The sequence below is a fragment of the Antechinus flavipes genome, chromosome 2 (assembly GCF_016432865.1).
Source record: "Antechinus flavipes isolate AdamAnt ecotype Samford, QLD, Australia chromosome 2, AdamAnt_v2, whole genome shotgun sequence".
Classification (NCBI taxonomy): domain Eukaryota; kingdom Metazoa; phylum Chordata; class Mammalia; order Dasyuromorphia; family Dasyuridae; genus Antechinus; species Antechinus flavipes.
This window is the reverse complement of record NC_067399.1, coordinates 36,630,417-36,650,382: the sequence shown is the minus strand read 5'-3', so window position 1 is coordinate 36,650,382 and position 19,966 is coordinate 36,630,417. Positions and strand designations below refer to the sequence as shown.

The 19,966-nt window shown below is 40.5% G+C and overlaps 1 pseudogene; it reads left to right on the top strand.

The window, feature by feature from the left end:
• The first annotated feature begins 388 nt into the window (after positions 1–388).
• On the top strand, positions 389–1,089 carry LOC127546375 (immunoglobulin kappa variable 3-15-like; annotated as a pseudogene).
• The last annotated feature ends 18,877 nt before the right edge of the window (positions 1,090–19,966 follow it).

The window sequence follows — 19,966 nt, the reverse complement described above, 5'->3', positions numbered from 1 at the left end:
GGGAGGGGGGAGCAATTCAGGCTACAAGGCAGGGTGACCCCCTTTGAAGTGAGTGGTCATATATGTGAATGTCTTCCAGGAGGATACCATGCTGGTCTTGAGTTTTCTTGGAAATTTTGATAATTTCAGGTCCATGCGGACAGAACAAGATCTAGGCGCCCCTCCCCCCCCACCAGGATATCCCCATCCCAAGGTCCCAGAAGGGGACTGCTCCCCTGATACAGCTCAGGGTTCTGGACTACCTAGGCAGTGAGATCACTGGGCCTGCCTCTGAGCAGCAGCCTCCCTCCCTGGGCTGTTTTGCATGGCTCACTCGCAGCCCAAGAAGCTCCTGCTGAGAGCAGCTATAAAAAGGTAACTGGGGAGGCAGGGGCTGGGCAGTTCAGACTCAGGCACATGGAGATGGGGTCCCAGGCTCAGATGCTCTTTCTCCTGTTGTTCTGGCTCCCAGGTGAGTGAGGAAGAGCAGAGACAGGCCTGTCTTTTGTCGCTCTGGGGAAAATTGGGATTTGGGGGGTCAGAGAGAAAACATGGCTGTGTGCTGGGATCATGTGGCAGGGCCCAGCTCCTCAAGGTTTCATTGATTGTCAGAGACATTTCTCTTTTTGTGACTATGGCCTGGAGCTGTTCTCACTGTTTCTCTTGTGTTTGATTCCAGATGTCCGAGGGGCCATTGTGATGACCCAGTCTCCAGCCTCCCAGGCTGCGTCTCCAGGAGAGAGAGTCACCATGTCCTGCAGGGCCAGTCAGAGCATCGGCAACAACCTACACTGGTACCAACAGTAACCAGGCCAGCCTCCAAAATACATCATCAAAAATGCTTCCACTCTGATGCCCGGGGTCCCTGCCCGGTTCAGTGGCAGTGGCTCTGGGACAGATTTCTCCCTCACAATCAGCACCATGGAGGCTGAGGACGCTGCAATCTATTACTGTCAGCAGGGTGGTAGCTATGCTCCCACAATGATACAGCCCCAAACAAAAACCTGCCCTGCAGATGCTGAGGGAGACATCAGGGTCCCAGGGGCTTCTGCTTCCCCTCAGCTGGTTTGGGGGCAGCTTGTCTGGGCTGCCTCAGAGAGAGGCTTCTAGGTCTCAGAGGAAGCTGTGACAAGGTCTGACCTTGATTTCTTTCCCAGCCAAGAACCACGGAGTGACACAATACAAATAATTAGATGATGCCCCAAAGGTGGGTTTCTCTGACCCAAACCTGAGATTTCCTTTTCCAAATCCTCCCCAATGTTCTTATTGCCCTTATTTGAGACTCCAGTGCAGGGGGAGAGGCTGTTCCCCTGGAGGGAGTTCAAAGCTCTGGGGAGTGGTCATGTTGTCAGGAAGACCTGAGTTCAAATGCATTTATTTCTCCCTCCAGTGCCATATCATCAATTACCTTTCTACATAGTTCTCAGTGCCAGGGAGTCTATTCTTAGGTTCAGTCTAAACTCGGCCTCTCTGCACTTCACTCTCTGTTTACCTTTCTGAGCTTTGGTACAGAACAAGTCTCTCCCCCATCCTTGTACATCCATTTGGATGCTTGCTTGTAACATGACCCATGTTGGTCCTCCTCCAAGCTCAGCCTCCCTGGCTCCTTCAGAGCTTCCTGTCTCTGGGCCTCTGGCCCTTTCCCCATCCTGGCTGCCTCCTCTGCCTGGACACCAGCCTGTCTCAGGCCATTCTCCCATGGGATCCCCAGGAGGGAAAACAGGATTCCAAGGGATCTCCAATCAGGGCAAGCCTAGAACAGCTTGGGACCTAGGAGGGAATTACCCAGCTCCTGACAGAGAAGGGATGGACACAGAGGACAGAGACAAACATGTCCGGCACGGCTATTCTGTGGATTTAGTTTATTGGATTCTGTTATCTGCGATTTTATTAAGACAGAACACCAGGAGATCATCACAGACTGTCAGTCACTCACTGGCGTCTGGGGCTTCCAGCTCTGCAGATGAGAACTTTGCCACGTATGCTCATGCTATGAGACCCCTTTTGTCATTCCTAAGTTCTCTGGGAAGACTCCAGTCAAACCAATGGGCTCTTCTCCATGTTTCTGGACATCATCAGGACACAGTGGAGCATATGGATCATCCAACAGTTGTCCCATTCTCTTGGCTCCTCCCGTATTTGTGAACCTCCATTTTGGATGATGTGCTTTATTCTATTCCTTCTTAAAAATTCGGTCTTTCCATTTGTCCTTTGCTGACATATGCCTCTCCCCTGACTTCTCTAAGCACCACTAGGAAAGCTTGACATATAAGGACAGCAATCATATAAATGGAAAAAAAGAAAAGAAAACATCAAAAGCAAACTGAATGCTTCATCCCTGGAATGAAGCTTGATCTGGGGAAACTAAAAACAAAAGAAGAGAGTAGAAGAATGAATACTCAAGCAGAAATAATTCAACAGGAGGAAGGAAGGAGGAGCAGTGAAAGCTTGGGTCAAAATGGCCTCTCAGCTCCTTTCCTGATCTAGAGTTATGATGCTAATTTATGTAATGAAGGTATTATTGGTGAGTGCTAGTTGTAAATGGTGCACCTGATAATAAACATAGCGATTCCTGTCTCATTCCCCTATTTCCATCTGGAAAATATTACTCCATCATTGTTCTAGCAACAGTTAACCAGCTGAGGTGGTATAGCATATGACTTGGGTATAAGATGGTGGTTCAGATACATACTAAAAGCCTACTCCATTCATTTCACAACACAAGTACTTCCTCTGAACCCAGTAATTAAGGTCACTTCAGATTCAACTTAAGTCTAGCAGGATTACATGAACATACCCCCAAATTACACAAATATAAAATCTTTCTTCAATTTCTCAAGCCCCGATTTGACAAAGTCACTTCATTCCTTTAGCAAATAATCCTTCAGATTAAGAGAATTGAAAATTTTATTATTAAAGGCCATACGGTTTATTAATAGAATTAAAGAGCACTGAAAATCCTAGGAAGTCAAAAAACAATATTACGGGTTTGATTGATTCATCTTTCTTACTCACTGCCACTCAGCCCTTCTCCTATTGGTCTGAAAGGAAAAGAAGCAAACAAGATTGGGCAATGTTAATATTAGTGGGAGTGTCCACAAAAAAGAAACAGGGGAGATGGTATCTAAATATGCATTTGCTAAATAAGTAGATTAATTTAGGTAGTATTGTTATCTTTATTATATTTGCTCGCCCAATCCAAGAGCATTTAATATTTTTCCAGTTGGTTAGATCAGACTTAATTTGTGTGGAAAGTGTTTTGTAGTTTTGCTCATAAAGTTTCTGATTTTCCCTTGGCAGATAGATTCCTAAATATTTTATACAATCAGTAGTTACTTTAAATGGAATTTCTTTTTGTAACTCTAACTGTTGGGTTTTGTTAGTGATATATAAGAATGCTGATGACGTATGTGGGTTTATTTTATATCCTGCAACTTTGCTGAAGGTGTAGATTGTTTCTAATAACTTTTTGGTAGAATCTCTGGGGTTCTCTAAGTATACCATCATATCATCAGCAAAGAGTGATAATTTGATTTCCTCATTGCCTATTCTTATTCCTTTAATCTCTTTCTCAACTCTTATTGCCAAAGCTAGCATTTCTAATATGATATTAAATAGTAATGGTGATAGTGGGCAACCTTGTTTTACTCCTGATCTTATTGGGAATGGTTGCAGTTTGTCCCCGTTACATATGATGCTTACTGCTGGTTTTAAATAGATGGTACTGAATATTTTCAGGAAAAGTCCATTTATTCTTATACTCTCAAGAGTTTTTTTATAGGAATGGATGTTGGATTTCATCAAATGCTTTTTCTGCATCTATTGAGATGATCATATGGTTTTTGTTAATTTGATTATTAATATGGCCAATTATATTGATAGTTTTCCTAATATTGAACCAGCCCTGCATTCCTGGTATAAATCCTACTTGATCATGATGTATTATCCTGGGAGTGATTTTCTGTAATCTTTTTGCTAATATCTTATTTAAGATTTTAGCATCAATATTCATTAGGGAGATTGATCTATAATTTTCTTTCTCTGTTTTCAATCTACCTGGTTTAGGTATCAGTACCATGTCCGTGTCATAAAAGAAGTTTGGTAGGACTCCTTCATTCCCTATTTTTTCAAATAGTTTATAAAACATTGGGGCTAATTGTTCTTTGAATGTTTGGTATAATTTGCATGTAAATCCATCTGGTCCTGGGGATTTTTTTTTTAGGGAGTTGATTAATAGCTTGTTCTATTTATTTTTCTGAAATGGGACTATTTAAGCAATTTACTTCCTCCTCTGATAATCTGGGAAGCCTATATTTTTGGAGGTAGTCATCCATTTCACTTAGGTTATCAAATTTATTGGCATAAAGTTGGGCAAAGTAACCCCTTATTATTTCTTTAATTTCCTCTTCATCAGTGGTAAGTTCTCATTTTTCATTTTTAAGACTGCCAATTTGATTTCCCTCTCTCCTTTTTCTAATCATATTTACCAAAAGTTTATCAATTTTATTGGTTTTTTTCATAAAACCAACTCTTAGTTTTATTTATTAGTTCAATAGTTTTTTTACTTTCTATATTATTAATTTCTCCTTTTAATTTTAGAATTTCAAGTTTAGTAATTGATTGAGGGTTTTTAATTTGTTCTTTTTCTAACTTTTTAAGTTCCAGGCCCAATTCATTGATCTTCTCTTTTTCTATTTTATTCAAGTAAGTCTCTAAGGATATAAAATTTCCCCTTATTACTGCTTTGGCTGCATCCCATAAATTTTGATATGATGTCTCATTGTTGTCATTATCTTGAGTGAAATTATTAATTGTGTCTATAATTTGCTGTTTCACCCAATCATTCTTTAAGATGAGATTATTTAGTTTCCAATTACTTTTTGGTCTATTTACACCTAACTTTTTGTTGAATGTAGTTTTTATTGCATTGTGATCTGAAAAGAAAGCATTTACTATTTCTGCCTTCCTGCATTTAATTTTGAGGTGTTTATGTCCTAATATATGGTCAATTTTTGTGTGGGTTCCATGAACTGCTGAGAAGAAAGTATACTCCTTCCTGTCACCATTCAGTTTTCTCCAGAGATCTATCATACCTAATTTTTCTAATATTCTATTTACCTCTTTAATTTCTTTCTTATTTGTTTTGTGATTTGTTTTATCTAAATCTGAGAGCGCAAGATTGAGATCTCCCACTATTATAGTTTTGCTGTCTATTTCTTCTCGCAACTCTCTTAGCTTCTCTTTAAGGAAGTTAGATGTTATACCACTTGGTGCATATATGTATAATACTGATATTGCTTCATTGTCTATAGTACCCTTAAACAAGATATAGTTTCCTTCCTTATCTCTTTTAATTAGATCAATCTTTGCTTTTGCTTGATCTGAGATAAGGATGGCTACCCCTGCTTTTTTGACTTCACCTGACGCATAATAGATTCTGCTCCAGCCTTTTACCTTTAGTCTGTATGTATCTCCTTGTTTTAAATGTGTTTCCTGTAAACAACAGATTGTAGGGTTCTGACTTTTGATCCAGTCTGCTATCCACCTCCTCTTTATGGGAGAGTTCATCCCATTCACATTTGCGGTTAAAATAACCAATTCTGCATTTCCTGCCATCCTAATATCCCCAGATTATACTTTTCTTTTTCTTGCCCTCCTTCCCTTCTTCCCTATTGGTCCCACTAATGTCACGCAGCTCTCCCTCTTTAGTATCCCTCCCTCCTCCCTTTGAATCCCTTCCCCTTTCTTGTACCCTTCCCTTATTACTCTTTTTCCTTCTCGCTTTTCCTCTCCCACTTTTTAATGAAGTGAGAGAAGAATTTGTGTAAAACAAATATGTCAATTCTTTCCTCTTTGAGCCAACTCTGATGAGAGTAGGATTTACACAATGTTCATCCTCCTCTCTAAGTTCCCTCATATACAACAGGTTTACTTTGCCTCATTGTCGCATGTAGTTTCCCTCTTTTTATCTCCCTTCTTTCCTTTTTCTGATGCTATCCCCTTTCCATTTCTACTTCCCTTTTTTATGTTATATCAGTAAAATCAAATTATACAATATGGTTTTTATGTATATTCACAACAGAAATACAGTTCTCAAGAGTTCCTTTTACCTTTTTCTACTTCTCTTGATTCCTGTTGTTGACGATCAAATTTTTTGTTTAAGTCTGGTTTTTTCCTTAGAAACATGGAATTCCTCTATTTCATTAAATATCCATCGTCTTCCGTGGAAAAAAATACTCAGCTTAGCTGGGTAGTTTATTCTTGGCTGCATTCCAAGTTCTTTTGCCTTTCGGAATATCTGATTCCAAGCCCTTCGATCCTTTAATGTTGAGGCAGCCAGATCTTGCGTGACCCTTATTGTGGCATCTCAGTATTTGAACTGTTTTTTCTTGGCTCCTTGTAAAATTTTTTCTTTAGTCTGGAAATTCTGAAGTTTGGCCACAATATTCCTTGGAGTCTTTATTTTAGGGTCTTTTTCAGAAGGTGTTCGATGAATTCTTTCAACGCCTATTTTCCCTTCCGGTTCTATTACTTCTGGGCAGTTCTCTTTGATGATTTCCTGCAAAATAGTATCTAGGCTCTTTTTTTCATCATAATTTTCTGGTAGTCCGATGATCCTCAGGTTATCTCTCCTAGATCTATTTTCCAGGTCTGTTGTTTTTCCAAGTAAATATTTGACATTTTTCCCCAGTCTTTCATTTTTTTTGGTTTTGCTGGACTGATTCTTGATGTCTCAATGAATCAGTCATTTCTATTTGTTCAGTTCTAATTTTTAGTGCGTTATTTTCTTCATTAGCTTTTTTAACTTCTTTTTGTATATGCCCAATTGAGTTGTTTTGCTCTATGCAATTTTTTTCCATTTCATTAATTTTTTTTTTTTAGTGAGTCATTTTCTTTTTCCAATTCGCAAACTCTGTTTTTTACCTTTTCCAATTCACATTTCAGGAAGTTGTTTTCTTTTTCCACTTTATCAAATTTTTTCTTTTAGTGAGTTATGTGTCTTTCCCCATTTCTCTTCTAGTTCTTGTTTAAGGTTTTTTAATAGTCTCTTCTAGAAGAGCCTTTTGTATTGGAGACCAACAATCGTCTGGAGACTGTCTGCTATTAGCCTCTTCAGGGTTGAAAAGCTGTTCTCTTTCTGTGTAGAAACTATCAATCATTCTTTTGATTTTTTTTTACTCATTTTGTTAAAGCCTGTAAGGTCTGCATTCAGAGCCAGGAGGTTACCAGCTTCCTCTGCAGAGCAGTGAAAGGTATATGGACTGGTAGCTGTCCAGCCAACCGGCTACAAAAAGCAGGGAGGTACTTGGAGTGCTCTGGGAAAGAGTTCCCCACTCGCAAGTAACTCAGGCCTGCAGGGCCGGGCTGGGAAAGTGCCCTGCAAAGAACCTCAGCTGTGTGAGATAACAACTGCCCTGGGGCTAGACACTGAGCAGTGAGAGTTTCACTGCCCCAAGTCAAACCCTGCCCTGGGGCTATGGGTGTTAGCAGCTGAGCAGTGAATGGATTTGTAGGGACCAGAAGTATCTGCCCAGGAAGCGCAGTCAGCTGGGGAGGTTCTATTGCCCGAGGCTGAGCCCCCCACAGCCGATTAGAGGCTGCCCAGGCTGTGCCCCATGCTGTGCAGATTAGTAACTGCCCCAGCAAAAGCCCCGAACTGCCGGATGTGACTGCAGGGATACGGTAAAGTCTGCCTGAGTCACTTCCGGGTTTGAGGGGTTACAGCCAGATCTCGTTAGGTTCTTGCGTTTTTTAGAGGACCCTCTGTTTTAGGCTTTAACTTCTCTGCCAGTTTACTGCTTTGTAATCAAGGCAGAGCAGTTAGCCTATAGCAGAATGGTCCCTATAACTTCTCTAGCCACAGAGATCACCCCCACCCCTGGTCTGCTCAGGACGCCAGCCTCTCACTGCCTGTGCTAGTCTGTTCCTGGCCCCTCAGGACAAACCTTTCCTGGCGAGCTTCCGGATCGGCTGGTAAGTTGTAGTGCTTCTTATCTTCATGAATTTAATCAGTGAAGAGTTATTTTTAAGGCTGGATTAAATAGTTGGTTATGAGGGTAATGAGAGGAGCTTAGAGAGTCTGGCACCGCACTGTGCCTGCTCCACCATCTTGGCTCCGCCCCGGAAGTCCCGAAGTGAAGGGATTTAAAGAACACCACATGACTCTCCAAGTTTGTAGTTAATATGTGAGTGTTTGTGTGGGTGTGTATAATCTGGATAGAAAATGGATACATTTACCCTTGGTAGGATTTTGGAAAGAGAAAGCAGAGGAAAAATGAAAAGAGAGAGAAAGAGAAAGAAGTGATAGAAAGAACCAAGATTGAGAGAGTACATGCTTGCCTGAGTCAAGTGTGCGTCAACCTTTAATAATGCATTCACAGTAATATCTTCCCTTATATAGTTAGGATCAAAATGACAGTCACAGAGATAGAGAGAAAGAGGGAGACACAGAGACAGAGAGAAAGAGAGAGACAGAAACAGAGACAGAGACAGAAAGAAGAGAGGGTCTTCTGTCTCAGTCATCGCCATCAAGATTACCACCAGAGTCCTCCTTAATGGGATAATTCTTCACCTGGCAGTTGGTCATCTACCTGCGAGCAATTGTCTTCCAGGATTGGCCAAGAAATGGGCAATTCAGCTCAACACTAGCAGAAGAAATGCCAGCAGCAGAACAGGTTTGTACACCATGTTTGTCAATCTGACCAAGGATTTTGGTTTGTGAGGCATGAGGCCCTAGAAAGATCATGACAAAATCTGGTTGTTCAGAGAACGTCATCAACGTTCTGTGCCATTTTCACGATGGCATTCTCGAGTGGGGTCTGGATAATGGATGATACTCTCCTGCTTTCCCAGTCATCAACAGAGGGAAGTAGCTCTGTGTTCTCCCATGCTTTGTAGCATCCTATTTTTAGTAACGTCATCAGATGTCTTCCAGAAGGAGAAAGCTGGTATTGAAGTCTGGCACTGCACTGATGGTACATTATCAGACTTCACACTAGTCGAGCTACTCCCCACTGCTTTGCTCATAGAGCAGAGTGCCTTCTTTGATGTAGTCTGCCTTTCCATGTGATCCTGTCCGTGTCTCACGATTGATTGTACAAATCTTCAGAGACCTTTAGAATGTCCTTGTATTGCTCAGTCTTATCTCCCTGTGTGCTCTTGTCTTGTGTGTGCTCTCTGTACAATAACCTGGTAGGCAAATATACTTTGGCATTCTGAAATAGTGTGAAGGAAAAAACAAATTAGAGAAATGTAAGTAATTCCTAAATTGATAAATTGTTAAAGATATGAACAGGCATTTTTTCATTGAAGCAAGAAAAATATATGCAGTCATATAACAAAATATCCTAATTCAGTATGAAGAGAATTTCAGTAAAAGAAATTAAAACCACTTGGAGGTATCAGCAAATACCTTTCAGTTTGGCTAACATGAGTGAAAGGGAAATGATAAATGTTGGAAGACAGGGAGTAGGGAAAAATTGGAACACTGACTTACTACTGGTGGAACAATAAACCGATCCAACAATTTTGGACAGCAATCTGGAAGTGTTCCCAAGAAGTTATAAAACTGTGTAGACACTTTGAGCCAGCAATTCCTCTCTTAGATCTGTAGAGCAAGGTACAAAGGGGAAAAGGAAAAAAAGAACTTTAAAATTAAATACAAAAATATAGTAATAGCTGTTTTTGTGGTGGGGAAGAACAGGAAGTTGGGATGCGCAACAATTGGGTTATGGCTCATTGAGTTGTGATAGAGATTTTGATGAAAAGTTACTGGGATATAAGAAATGAATCTATATTTTTCTCAATCATACTGTTTCTAGAAAAATATTGAAAGACTTGTTTTCAATGATGGAGTGAAATGACCAGAAGCAAGAGGAGATTGTCCACTGTAAGAGAAATAGTGTTCTAAGGAAAACTTTGAACTAAGACATTTACTCATATCAACAACAAAGAATCTATAAAGGACACTGTTATCCATATCCTGATAAAAACCTGATAAACAGAAATACATATTTTGTGGTTTGACACATATATACACTTACATACATATACTTAAGTTTAATGGAAGCTTTCTGGAGGGTGAGTTGGGGAGGGAAGGAGAAGAAAAAATGCATAGTGCTAAGCAGAGAACAGAGGAAAACTCAAAAGAAAATGCAGAAAAACCGGGTAGCTTTGAAAACAATGTGTAATGCTTATTAAAGTTTCAAAAAAAGTGAAACTGTTGAAGAGAAATCCATGTTGTATTGAATCTCGTTTTCCTGGTGTGTCCCATACAGTAAAAAATGTTCCTTTTTTGTTTTTGTAGGTATTAAAGTTTAAAATGAATAAAAGCTTTTAAAAAAAGTAAACATAATTAACAAAAATTACAATAAAATATTGATAACGAACTAAGTCACTATACAACTGATAGGGAACATTAGACTGACACCACTGTTTTGAGGGAAGAGACAGGATTAGAACGTCTTTTATGAGATGAAATTGTCAATAATCCAGTTACTTGAAAGGAAAGCTCTTAAGATCATTCTGCCTTTCTACTTCCCCCTGCCCTATCTGTTGATTTGCATGTTTCCCCAGGGACAGCCCCAGAGGCTCAGACCCAGATAAATGCCAGCTCATGGGTGAGGTCTCTGCTCAGCAGCATCCAAGGCCAGGAGAGGAGATGGGGGCCCAGGCTCAGCTCCTCTGCTCTCTCCTGCTCTGGATCTCAGGTGAGGGATCCTGCACATGCTCCATTGCTTTCTGGCCTTCTCTGAGATGTGTCTGGGGGAGGTTGGGAGAGAGGAAGGAGATTCGGCCTATTCCCTTTTCCTTGTTCGTTCTGAATTGAAAGTCCAGGACAATGAAATTATATGGATCATGTTCTGTCTTTTTTTTCATTCCAGGTTCCAGGGGGGCCATGGTGGTGACTCAGTCTCCAGAATTTTTGTCATTGTCTACAGGAAAGAAAGTCACCATTTGCTGCAAGACCAGCTCGGATGTTAGTAATCAATTAAATTGGTACCAACAGAAGTCAAGGGGAGGCTCCCAAGCTCCTAATTCATTATACAAACAAACTACATCCTGGGGTCCCTGCCCGGTTCAGTGGCAGTGGCTCTGAGACAGATTTCTCCCTCACAATCAGCAACATGGAGGCTGAGGACGCTGCTGTCTATTACTGTCAGTATGGCAATTACTATGCTCCCACAGTGATACAGCCTCGAACAAAAACCTTCCCAGCAGCTGCTCAAGGAGGCATCAGGGCCCCTGGGGCCTTTCCTTCCCCTCAGCTGGGATGGGGCAGCTTCTCTGGGCTGCCTCAGGGGGAGGCTTCTAGGTCTCAGAGGAAGATGCTGGGGTTGTGATAAGTTCCCAGCTTGATTCTTTTCCCAGCCAAGAATCATGAGGTGACACAGTCCAAATAATTCCCATCCCAAGTAGGGTTTGTCTAACTCATATGTGATCGTCTCTCCTCTTTCCAAATCTTCAGTGTTCTTGTAGCCTTTCCTGGAAGAAGTCTAGTATGGGCGGCCGGACTCCCAAGGTTCTCATTGATGCGGTGGATCGAGCCTCATTGTCAGGAAGCCCTGAATTCCATTGCAGCCTGAGATCCTTTTCCGTTGTGTGATTCTGGACACGTCACTTAATCTTTGTCTCAGTCTTCTAGGGTTGTTGAGAGAATCACGTGCGATGATGACTGTAAAGTGCCTCTCATTGTGCCTGACACTGAGCTATTATTCTTATGATGGTGCCTCTAGGACCGGATCATCAATTGTACTTGGACGTAGTTCTCTCTGCCAGGGAGGCTGTTCGTAGATTGAGTCTAAACTCGGCCTCTCTGCCCCGTCCCCGTTTTCATCACTTTCTTTTTCTTTTTTTTTTTTTTCTTTTTTTCTTTTTTTCTTTTTTTTTTTAATTTTTTATTTAATAATTACATTATATTGACACTCGTTTCTGTTCCGATTTTTTTTTCCCCTCCCTCCCTCCACCCCCTCCCCTAGATGGCAAGCAGTCCTTTATATGTTGGATATGTTGCAGTATATCCTAGATACAATATATGTTTGCAGAACCGAACAGTTCTCTTGTTGCGTAGGGAGAATTGGATTCAGAAGGTATAAATAATCGGGAAGAAAAACAAAAATGCAGATAGTTTACATTCGTTTCCCAGTGTTCTTTCTTTGGGTGTAGCTGCTTTTGTCCGTCATTTATCAATTGAAACTCAGGTCTCTTTGTCAAAGAAATCCACTTCCATCAAAATATGTCCTCATACAATATCGTTGTCGAAGTGTATAATGATCTCCTGGTTCTGCTCATTTCACTTAGCATCAGTTCATGTAAGTCTCGCCAGTCCTCTCTGTATTCATCCTGCTGGTCATTTCTTACAGAACAATAATATTCCATAACATTCATATACCACAATTTACCCAGCCATTCTCCAATTGATGGGCATCCATTCATTTTCCAGTTTCTAGCCACTACAAACAGGGCTGCTACAAACATTTTGGCACATACAGGTCCCTTTCCCTTCTTTAGTATTTCTTTGGGATATAAGCCCAATAGAAACACTGCTGGATCAAAGGGTATGCACAATTTGATAATTTTTTGGGCATAATTCCAGATTGCTCTCCAGAATGGTTGGATTAGTTCACAACTCCACCAACAATGCATTGGTGTCCCAGTTTTCCCGCATCCCCTCCAACATTCATCATTATTTTTCCCTGTCATCTTAGCCAATCTGACAGGTGTGTAGTGGTAGCTCAGAGTTGTCTTAATTTGCATTTCTCTGATCAATAATGATTTGGAACACTCTTTCATATGAGTGGTAATAGTTTCAATCTCATCCTCTGAAAATTGTCTGTTCATATCCTTTGACCATTTATCAATTGGAGAATGGCTTGATTTCTTATAAATTTGAGTCAGTTCTCTATATATTTTGGAAATGAGGCCTTTATCAGAACCTTTAACTGTGAAAATGTTTTCCCAGTTTGTTGCTTCCCTTCTAATCTTGTTTGCATTACTTTTATTTGTACAACGGCTTTTTAATTTGATGTAATCGAAATTTTCTATTCTGTGATCAGTAATGGTCTCTAGTTCATCTTTGGTCACAAATTTCTTTCTCCTCCACAAGTCTGAGAGATAAACTATTCTATGTTCCTCTAATTTATTTATAATCTCGTTCTTTATGCCTAGGTCATAGACCCATTTTGATCTTATCTTGGTATATGGTGTTAAGTGTGAGTCCATGCCTAATTTCTGCCATACTAATTTCCAATTATCCCAGCAGTTTTTATCAAATAATGAATTCTTTTCCCAGAAGTTAGGGGCTTTGGGTTTGTCAAATACTAGATTGCTATAATTGACTATTCTGTCTTGTGAGCCTAGCCTTTTCCACTGATCCACTAATCTATTTCTTAGCCAATACCAAATGGTTTTGGTGACTGCTGCTTTATAATATAATTTTAGATCAGGTACAGCTAGGCCACCTTCATTTGATTTTTTTTTCATTAATTCCCTTGAGATTCTCGACTTTTTATTGTTCCATATGAATTTTGTTGTTATTTTTTCTAGATCAATAAAATATTTTCTTGGAAGTCTGATTGGTATAGCACTAAATAAATAGATTAGTTTAGGGAGTATTGTCATCTTTATTATGTTCGCTCGGCCGATCCAAGAGCACTTAATATTTTTCCAATTATTTAAGTCTGACTTTATTTGTGTGGAGACTTTTTTATAATTTTGCTCATATAATTCCTGACTTTCCTTTGGTAGATAGATTCCAAATATTTTATGGTATCAACAGTTATTCTGAATGGAATTTCTCTTTGTATCTCTTGCTGTTGGGTTTTGTTGGTGATGTATAAAAATGCTGAGGATTTATGGGGATTTATTTTGTAGCCAGCTACTTTGCTAAAATTATGAATTATTTCCAATAGCTTTTTGGTAGAATCTCTGGGGTTCTCTAGGTATACCATCATATCATCTGCAAAGAGTGATAGTTTGGTTTCCTCATTGCCTACTCTAATTCCTTTTATATCTTTCTCGACTCTTATTGCCGAGGCTAGTGTTTCTAATACGATATTAAATAATAATGGTGATAGTGGGCAACCTTGCTTCACTCCAGATCTTACTGGGAAAGGTTCCAGTTTTTCCCCATTGCATATGATGCTTACTGATGGTTTTAAATATATGCTCCTGACTATTTTAAGGAAAAGTCCATTTATTCCTATGCTCTCAAGTGTTTTTATTAGGAATGGATGTTGGTTTTATCAAATGCTTTTTCTGCATCTATTGAGATGATCATGTGGTTTTTGTTTGTTTGGTTATTGATATAGTCAATTATGCTAATAGTTTTCCTAATATTGAACCAGCCCTGCATTCCTGGTATAAATCCTACTTGGTCATAGTGTATTATCCTGGTGACAATTTTCTGTAATCTTTTTGCTAATATTTTATTTAAGATTTTAGCATCAATATTCATTAGGGAGATTGGTCTATAATTTTCTTTCTCTGTTTTCAGCCTACCTGGTTTAGGTATCAGTACCATATCTGTGTCATAGGACTTCCGGCCAAGATGGCGGAGAGGAAATACACTTCTGTGTAACCTCCGTGTTTTTCTCTCACTATTCATTTCATTTCATGCCTCTGAATTAATGCTCGACTGAAAAAAAACCATACAATTACTTACCAAGAGAAACCATCCTTGAGACTCGTCAAGAAAGGTCTGTTTTTGCGCGAGGTCGGGGACGGTATTTGGAAGCAGTCTGCGGGCAGCAGCAGCTGCAACCAGAGCACAGATAGCAGCTCAGAACTGGGTAGAGCGGAGAGGGGGTGGGGCGCGATCGCAGCCGTCTCTGTGGGGAGAGCTTTGCTACAGGAGCAAGTCAGCAGCCCAGCAGAGAAGCTAAAAACACCGGGGGTGAAGAATACAACCCCAAACAGCTGGAGTCTCTCGGGACCTGGCCACCCCTCCCCTACAGTGTCTTAGCCCGCTCGGATCTCAGAGCGCTGGGATCTCAGTGCGCAGGCGCCATAGCACAGTAGGACCCGTGCCTCACGAATACCCTGCCCCTCCCCCAAAGAAAACAGCCTCCATTCAAGGGGTTTTTTTCCTTCTGTTTCTTTGATAGTTTGTCTTTGATAAATAGACAGAATGAGCAAGAAACTGAAAAAGAATTTAACCCTGGACAGCTTTTATACAGATAAAGAGCAGACTCCAAACCCTGAGGAGACTAAAAACAAACAGTCCCCAGGTGAATCCCCGAAGGAGGAGACCTCATGTCCCTCAGCACAGATGAATCTCATGGAGGAAATTAAAAAGGCTCTCACAAGGGAGCTAGAAGAAAAATGGAAAAGGAGAGGGAGGCTCTGCAAAAGGGGAAGGAGGCTTGGCAAAAGGAGAAGGAGGCTTTGCAAAAAGAGAGGGAGGCTCTGCAAAAGGAGAGGGAGGCTTGGCAAAAGAGCCTGGAGAAGTCAGTTAAAGAGAGAGTGGATAAAGAAACCAATCCTTGAAAAATAGGATTGGTGAACTGGAAAACAAAATTGGCGAAATGGAAAAAAATTCCACAGAACAAAAGAACTCAATTGGACAATTAGAAAAAGATCTTAAAAAAGTGAGTGAAGAAAATACCTCACTGAAAATCAGGGTCGAACAATTGGAATTGAATGACTCGAGGAGACAAGAAGAATCAGTCAAGCAAATCCAAAAAAATCAAACAATGGAAAAGGATGTGAAATAACTTCTGGGGAAGACAACAGACCTGGAAAACAGATCCAGGAGAGACAACCTGAGAATCATCGGACTTCCAGAAAAGTATGATATCTGTGTCATAAAAGGAGTTTGGTAGGACTCCTTCAATCCCTATTTTTTCAAATAGTTTATATAACATTGGAGTTAATTGTTCTTTAAATGTTTGGTAGAATTCACATGTAAATCCATCTGGTCCTGGGGATTTTTTCTTAGGGAGTTGATTGATAGTTTGTTCTATTTCTTTTTCTGAGATGGGACTGTTTAGGATATTTACTTCTTCCTCTGTTAGTTTGGGCAAGCTGCATTTTTGGAGGTATTTTTCTATTTCATTTAAGTTGTCGAATTTATTGGCATAAAGTTGGGCAAAGTAACTCCTAATTATTGCTCTAATTTCCTCTTCGTTAGTGGTGAGTTCTCCCTTTTCATTTTTAAGACTAACAATTTGATTTTCCTCTTTCCTTTTTTTAATCAGATTTACTAAGGGTTTGTCTATTTTGTTGGTTTTTTCATAGAACCAACTCTTAGTTTTATTAATTGATTCAATAGTTTTTTACTTTCAATTTTATTGATCTCACCTTTTACTTTTAGAATTTCAAGTTTAGTGTTTGACTGGGGGTTTTTAATTTGTTCCTTTTCTAGCATTTTTAATTGCAAACCCAATTCATTGACCTTCTCTTTCTCTATTTTATACAAATAGGCCTCTAGAGATATGAAATTTCCCCTTATTACCGCTTTGGCTGCATCCCATACATTTTGGTATGATGTCTCATTATTATCGTTTTCTTGGGTGAAGTTATTAATTATGTCTATGATTTGCTGTTTCACCCAATCATTCTTTAGTATGAGATTATTTAGTTTCCAATTATTTTTTGGTCTACTTCCCCCTGGTTTTTTGTTGAATGTAATTTTCATTGCATCGTGGTCTGAAAAGGATGCATTTACTATTTCTGCCTTACTGCATTTGAGTTTGAGGTTTTTATGTCCTAATATATGGTCAATTTTTGTATAGGTTCCATGAACTGCTGAAAAGAAAGTGTATTCCTTTCTGTCTCCATTACATTTTCTCCAGAGATCTATCATATCTAACTTTTCTAGTATTCTATTTACCTCTTTGACTTCTTTCTTATTTATTTTGTGGTTTGATTTATCTAATTCTGAGAGTGCAAGGTTAAGATCTCCCACTATTATAGTTTTACTGTCTGTTTCTTCTTGCAGCTCTCTTAGTTTCTCTTTTAAGAATTTAGATGCTACCCCACTTGGTGCATATATGTTTAATATAGATAGTGCTTCATTATCCATGCTACCCTTTAGCAAGATATAGTGTCCTTCCTTATCTCTTTTAATTAGGTCAATTTTTGCTTTAGCTTGATCTGAGATCAGGATGGCTACCCCTGCTTTTTTGACTTCACCTGAAGCATAGTAGATTTTGCTCCAACCTTTTACCTTTAACCTGCATGTATCTCCCCGCTTCAGGTGTGTTTCCTGTAAACAACATATTGTAGGATTCTGGCTTTTAATCCATTCTGCTAACCGCTTTCTCTTTATGGGGGAGTTTACCCCGTTCACGTTTATGGTTAGAATGACCAATTCTGTATTACTTGCCATCTTGTTAACCCCGGTTTATGCTTTCCTCCCTTCTTTCCCCTTTCCCCCCCTTCCAAGTATTAAGCTTGTGAGCACCCTTGCTTCTCACAGCCCTCCCTTTTTAGTATCCTCCCCCCGCCTTAGAGTTCCTCCCCCTATCTTACCCCTTCCCTCCCAGTTCCCGTATTCCCTTCCGCTTAGCTTATTCCTTCCCTTTCCACTTTTCCCTTCTCACTTTTCAATGAGATGGGAGAAGTTTCACCATAGATTGAATATGTCTTAAGATTTTTCACTTAAAGCCAATTCTGAAGGCAGTAAGATACCCACTATATTCATCCCCCTCCATTCTTTCTCTCAGATATAATAGGTTTCCTATGCCTCTTCATGAGTTGTACTACCCCCACTTTACCCTTTTTCTGGTACAATGTCCTTTCCACATCAATTTCTAGAACAAGGTATACATGTATTCTTTATACATCTATATAGTCAAAATATAGTTCCCAAGATTAATCTTTACCTTTTTAGATTTCTCTTGAGTTCTATATTTGTAGATCAAACTTTTTGTTAAGTTCTGGTTTTTTCATCAGAAATAGATGAAATTCGCTTACTTCGTTGAATGTCCATCTTCTTCCCTGGAAAAAGATGCTCATTCTCGCTGGGTAAGTTATTTTTGGTTGCATACCAAGTTCCTTAGCCTTTCGGAATATCATATTCCAGGCCCTTCGATCTTTTAATGTGGATGCTGCCAGATCCTGGGTGATCCTTATTGTGGCTCCTTGATACTTGAATTATGTTTTTCTAGCCGCTTGCAATATTTTTTCTTTCATCTGAGGGTTCTGGCATTTGGCCACTATATTCCTTGGTGTTTTGATTTTAGGATCCCTTTCAGTGGGTGATCGATGAATCCTTTCAATGTTTATTTTTTCCTCTGTTCCTATGACTTCTGGGCAGTTCTCTTTGATAATTTCCTGGAAGACAGTGTCCAGGCTCTTTTTTTCATCATGTTTTTCTGGGAGTCCAATGATTCTCAGATTGTCTCTCCTGGATCTGTTTTCCAGGTCTGTTGTCTTCCCCAGAAGGTATTTCACATTTTTCTCCATTGTTTGATTTTTTTGGATTTGCTTGACTGATTCTTCTTGTCTCCTCGAGTCATTCAATTCCACTTGTTCAATTCTGATTTTCAGTGAAGTATTCTCTTCACTCACTTTTTTAAAATCTTTTTCTAATTGTCCAATTGAGTTCTTTTGTTCTGTGGAATTTTTTTCCATTTCGCCAATTTTGTTTTTTAGAGAGCTGTTTTCTGTTTCCAGTTCACTAATCCTATTTTTCAAGGATTTTACTTCTTTATCCACTCTCTCTTTAACTTTCTCCAGGCTCTTTTGCAAGCCTCCCTCTCCTTTTCCCAAGCTTCCCTCTCCTTTTGCCAAGCCTCACTCTGCTTTCCCCATTTTTCTTCTAGCTCCCTTGTGAGAGCCTTTTTAATCACTTCTATGAGGTTCATCTGTGCTGAGGAACAGACGATCTCCTCCTTTGGGGATTCACCTGGGGACTGCCTGTTTTTAGTCTCCTCAGGATTTAGAGTCTGCTCTCTATCTGTATAGAAGCTGTCAAGGGTTAAAGTCCTCTTCAGCTTCTTGCTCATTCTGTCTATTAATCAGAGACAAACTACCAAAGAAAAACAGAAAAAACTGGAGTCTTTCTTTGGGGGGGGCTGGGTGTGTTATCGAGCTTCCTCTACAGACTGTAGGGGGCAGCAGTAAGGCACTAGCAGGACTGTGCTGCGCCTGCGCTCTGAGATCCCAAAGCGTGCTGAGTCACTGAGGGGGGGGAAGGGGGGGCGGCCAGGTCCTGAGAGACTCCAGCTGTTTGGGGTTGTATTCTTCAGCCCCGGTGTTTTTAGCTTCTCTGCTGGGCTGTTGACTTGCTGCCGGAGCAAAGTATCCAAACCTGTAGCGAAGCTCTCCCCACAGAGACGGTTACGATCACTCTCCACCCCCTCTCCAGTCTGCTCCTGTGCCCTCACTGCCGCTGCCCGCCGCCTGCGCCCGATCTAAAACCGCCCCAGCCCTCCAGTAAAGACAGACCTTCTTGGCGGATCTCAAGGATGGCTTCTCTTGGTAACTATTTGTGGGTTTTTTTCAGTCAAGCATTGATTCAGAGGCTTGTAATGAAATGGATAGTGAGAGAAAGCGTGGAGCTTATGCAGCTGTGAGCCTCCTCTCCGCCATCTTAACCGGAAGTTTTTCATCACTTTCTGTACTTCGGTATCAGGCAGAAGAAGTCACCCCCTCCTCCTTGTCACAGCCCTTTTGATACTTGAAGGCCGTCACTCCCTGCCCCATATCAGGTGCGGCTCCTCTGCAGAGTCAGTTTGTTGGACTGTTTATTTGTGGTTTCACTGAGGCAGAACATCAGGGGAGCATCATGGTCTGTCAGACACTCACCAGAGTCCGGGTCTTCCAGCTGGGCAGAAGCCCACTCAGCCATGGGCGCCCATGCTGAGACCCCTTTTTATCACATCCTTCCTAAGCTCACTGAGAGGGCTCAAGCCAAGCCAGTGGGGTCCTTCTCCATTGTTCCGCATGTCATCAGCACAGAGCATGAGGCTATGGATCATCCAATAGCTGCCCCATTCTTTTACCACCTGACATATTTGGAGCTTCTATTTCGGATGAGTCT